Genomic DNA, 5,131 nt, shown 5'->3' on the forward strand with positions numbered 1-5,131 from the left:
TAACTTCTAAAAGTGAAAGACCAACAGCCAGCAACATAATCCAAGTCTCCTACGTGCATGGCAGGAACCCAATTACCTGGGCTATGACCACTGCCTCCCAGGGTCTGCATTAGCTGCAAGCTTGAGTCTGGCGCTGGAGCTGGGCTTCAAACCTAGGCACTCAGGTGTGGGACAGAGGTGTCTTAACTATTAGACCAAATGCCTGCTCTGAGGCTCTTTATTTAACTTTCTTCAAGCAGAAGCCGCATGGTGTAATGGGAAAAACAGCCTTGGAATCTAACAAAGCTGATTCCTGGATCCCACTTCTGTGTGACCTTGGGCAAGTTGCTTTCCTTCTATGAATTTCCTTCTCAATGGACACCTTGCAACCCAGTGTCTAGGAGTGCACCTAACACAACCCGAGTCGGCTTAAAGGACAAGCAGCCATGATTAGGAGTCAGCCACTCCATGACCCTCTCAAGGCCAGCGCCCTCTCTCAGCAGGTGTGTGCACAGCCTGCGCTGCCCCCTCTTCTCTGGGCTCATGAGTCTGCCCGCTGGGTGTCCTCTCACAGACCACAGAGGGTGGTGGCAGTGGGATGGCCTCTTGGTGTCCCTTGCATATTTCGACACAGAACCGGCCCAGGGGGAGGAGAGACCGAAGGGACCCGTCACCGAGGGCTCGGCCGAGGCCGGGTCCCGCAGCGTGCAGGAGATCCAAGGAGCAGGCCAAACATGTGCGCAGCCACCGCCCCCTTGGTGCTGCCCTGGGCCCTCGCTCCCCCTCCTCGACCCTCACGTGCCCGACCCCCACCCTGGTCACCACAGGGCAGTGGTGTCTGTGCAGAGCACTCAAAGGAAGTGCTGCCCGCATGCACTGCACTGCTCCACAAGCTGGGCCCGGCTGCCCAGGATGGTGAGGCGGCACCCTGGAAGGCTGCTGATCTAGCGCAACCAGAGTGGAGATCCTCGTCCCCACGCAGGCCGTACACCCTCAGCATGTGTGCGATGAGGCACTGAAGCAGCCGCTGGCGCTGCGGGGCCATCCCCAAGGACGAGAAAGCAACCTGGACGAGTGTGTTGGTGCCGGCATGCTTGATTAGAGGGGCGGCAGGTGCATGGTGCAGAAACATTCTCTGCCGCTCTCTCTGCTCCCTGGTCTTGGGCTAGGCAGTCCAGCCCCCAACTCTCCTACTCGACCACCGCTGCCTCCACCCTGGGCAATGACAGCAGCGGGCCTGGGGGCGGGGCTGGAGCAAGCAGGACAGGCAGAACAATGGGCCCTGCAGGAAGATGGAGAGCCTGCTGTGCTGCAGCCTCACCAGCACCAGGACTGGAGGAAGCACGAGCTCGTGTGCCAGGGCAGTGGGAGTGACTCTGGCTGCCCAGGCAGGCCTGCACCACCCACTGCTTTGCCGCTGACCTGGGCTGGTGGGGACAGAGCAAGCGGGACCAGCAGTACTGTGAGCCCTGTGGGAAGATGGAGAACCTGCTCTACTGAGGCCACACCAGCGCCAGGACTGGAAGAAGCAGGAGTTTCTGTGCCAGGGTAGCGAGGGGACCCCTGGCCACGGGGCAGGCCTGCACCAGCAGCCTGGCCTTTCCCACCACACCGGGCACAGGGCCGGTGGTGCCAGAGCCCAGGAAGCCAGGAAAGGAGCTGCGCGTCTGTACAGCATTTCCACCACCGTCAGGGATTCAGGCCGGCAGCCAGAGATGCTGCAAAGGCAAAGGCCAAGTCCATGGCCCACCCTGCCATAGCCAGGAACCCTGCCTCCAGGGCCCAGTGGTGGCCGAGGAGGAGCCAGGGAAGGAGGAACTGCTGACCCACCCATCACTGTATCAGGAGAAGGCGAACCTGTACCCCCCTAGCAACACACCCTGCGAGGCACTGAGCCATAGCTTCGGTCTGCAGCCCAAAGGGCAGAGAAAGCCAGTTCGGTGCTGCCTTGCATGAACAAGCATGGCATCTGGGTAGTGGACGACTTCCTGGACAAGATAGGCGACAAGATGCGCGCCCTGCACTGCACAGGCAAGTTCACGGACAGCCAGCTGTGAAACCGCTGGGCTGCTGATGAGCAGCATGGACGACCTGATCCACCACTGTAACAAGAAGCTGGGCAACTACAAAATGATTGGCCAGACAAAAGCCATGGTTATTATCCAGGCAATGGAACAGGTTATGTGTGGTATGTTGATAATCCAAATGGAAATGGGAGATGTGTGACTTGTATATATTAATAAAGACTGGGGTGCCAAGGTAAGTGGAGGTGTACTTAGAATTTTTCCAGAAAGCAAGCCCAGTTTGCTGACATTGAACCCAAATTTGATAGACTGCTGAAACTTCTATATTAAGTAACAATGGTGAGAGTGGGGATCTTTGTATGGTTCTGGATCTTAGGGGGAATGCTTATAGCATTTCCCCATTCAGTAGGATGCTGGAAGTAGGTTTGTCATAAATTGACTTGATTGTGTTGAAGAATGTTGCTTCTATACCCAATTTGTTTAAAGTTTTAATCACAAAAGGATGTTGTATTTTATCAAATGCTTTCTCTTCATCCATTGAGATAACCATATGGTTTTTGTTTTTCAGTTTGTTAATATGATGTATCACATTTATTCATTTGAGAATGTTGAAACATCTCTACATATAAAAGATAAACCCCAGTTGGTCTGGGTGAATGATCTTTATGATGTGTTGCTCAATTAGCTAATATTTTGTTGGTGATTTTTGCATCTATGTTCAGCAGCGATATTAGTCTATAGTTTTCTTTCTCTGTTGTTTCTTTTTCTGGTTTAGGAATTAAGATTTGCTGTCTTCATAGTCATTTGGGAGGTTTTTGTTTCTTTCAGTTGTTTTGAATAGCTTGAAAAGAATGGAATTAATTCTTCTTTAAATATCTTGTAGAATTGAGTAGTGAAACCATCCAGTCCTGGGATTTTCTTTATTGGGAGAGTTTAATTACTGATTCAGTTTCTGTCTTGGTTATTGGCCTCTTAGATTTTCTGTCTTCATACTCAATTATGTTAGATTGCATGTGTACAGAAGTCTATGCATTTCTTCAGGGTTTCACAATTTATTGGCATGTAGCTCTTTGTAGTATTTCCCGATGATTCTTTTTATTTCTATGGTATCTATTGTTACATTTCCTTTTTCATTTCTGTTTTATTGATGTGGATATTTCCCTTCATTATTCTTAGTTGGGTCAATGGCGTATCAATTTTATGTTTTTTTTTTTTTCAAAAAATCAGTTCCTCATTTCACTGATATTTTGTATTTTTGTTTCAATTTTGTGTATTTCTTCTCTAATACTAAGTATTTTTCCTTCTACTAATTTGGGGTTTGGTTCATTTTTTTCTAGGACCTTGAGATGCATTGACAGCTCACTTATTTGGTGTCTTTCAATTTCTTATGTAGGTACCCATTGCTATAAATGTCCCTCTCAGCACTTCCTTTATTGTATCCCATAAGTTTTGATATGATGTATTGTACTGTTTCTTTCCAGAAATATTTAGATTTCTTCTATGACCTACTGTTCATTCAGGAGCATGTTGTTCAGTCTCCATTTGTCTACATATGTCCTAGAAATTCTTGAATTGTTGATTTCCAGGTTGATTCCACTGTGGCCAGAGAAGATGCATGGTAGGATTTCAGTATGATGTAGCATATGGTCTATGCTAGAGAAAGTTCCATGCACTGGTGAGAAGAATGTGTGTTCTGCTACTGTGAGATGAAAAGCTCTGTAGCTATCTTTTAGGTCCATTTGGTCTACAATGTTGATTAACTTTGTTGTATCCTTGCTGATTTTTTGTCTGGTGATCTGTCCATTGCTAAAAGTGGAGTATTGATGTCCCCCATTACTATTGAATTGGAATCTATATCTCTATTTAGATCCCTTAACATTTCCTTTAAATATACAGATGCCCTATAATTTGGTGCATATAAACTTATGATAATGACATCTCCTTGTTGAATTGATGCTTTAATTATTACACATGCCCTTCTTTGTCTCTTTTTATAGTTTTTGTTGAAAAGTTTATTTTGTCTGATACCTGCAGAGCTACACCAGCCCTTTTTTGGTTTCCATTAGCACGGAATAACTTTTTCCATCCATCCTTTCTATTTCAGTCTACATGTATCTTTGTGGTAAGATGTGTTTCTTATAGGCAGCAAATAGATAGGTCTTGTTTTGCAATCCATCTGGCCAGTCTGTATCTTGTAACTGGAGAGTTGAGGCCACTTACATTCAAGGTGACTATTGATAAGCAACAAATTAGCCCTGCCATTTTCCATGAATATTCCTATTGTTTATTTTGGATTTCCTTTGTACTTTTACTAATTTTTATGTCTTCACTTTCTTGTCATATTGATGACCCTGTATCTGTGTGCAGCACATCCTTAAGCATCCTTTATAAAGCTGGACAAGTGGTGTCAAATTTTTTCAATTTTTGTTTAACGGGGAAGGTCTTTATTTCACCTTCATTCATAAAAATTATTTGCATTGAGGAAGAAAATAAAAAGCAATGTGACCTCAAAAAAATATTGATGTGTTGTTGCATTTCTTTTGTGGGAGTGTCAAGCTGTGTTCCTTATTCTTGTTTCTTGAATTGAATTTCTGCATATATTTTTAGGCATTTGTGGCTATACTTGTTGGTTTTTTCCTCTGATGGGTTTTATCTTTGAAGTATGTTTTGTGGCTTAGTGGAATGCTTGCACTTTCAGTGAATGCCCAGGGGTGTGTGCTGGGGGTGACCAGGGAGCTGTGGTCAATGTCCTAGCATGGTGCAAGTACCCAGGGTAAGTCCCATCTTGGGTGAGGTAGATCTCCTCTTGTTAACAGAAGGGAGTGAATGATCACCTCTGTTGGTGTGCTCACAGCCTCATCTACTCTCCTCCAAGTTGATCAATGCTCAGGTGTTAGCCCCCAGTGGGCACAACACTGGTCTGCACTCACATATGAACCACAGAAATGATCTGCACAGCCCTTACTCCAAGCATGGGTCCCACTGCAGTGACCTGGCCCAGGTCACCATGTAGGTCTGAGTGTGTGGAGCCCCACACAGTGATTTCTCAGAGGCCCAGATACATGCTGTACCCTCTCATTTGCAGCCAGTGTCTTCACAGCCTCAGCACACAAGGAACCTGTAATTGC

The 5,131-nt window shown here is 46.5% G+C and overlaps 1 pseudogene; it reads left to right on the forward strand.

Annotated features, from left to right (window-relative positions):
* Positions 1 to 1,096: 1,096 nt before the first annotated feature.
* On the forward strand, positions 1,097 to 2,333 carry LOC149119240 (egl nine homolog 1 pseudogene; annotated as a pseudogene).
* The last annotated feature ends 2,798 nt before the right edge of the window (positions 2,334 to 5,131 follow it).

The sequence above is a fragment of the Oryctolagus cuniculus genome, chromosome Y (assembly GCF_051225735.1).
Source record: "Oryctolagus cuniculus isolate XC-2025 breed Fujian yellow rabbit chromosome Y, ASM5122573v1, whole genome shotgun sequence".
In the NCBI taxonomy this organism is placed as follows: domain Eukaryota; kingdom Metazoa; phylum Chordata; class Mammalia; order Lagomorpha; family Leporidae; genus Oryctolagus; species Oryctolagus cuniculus.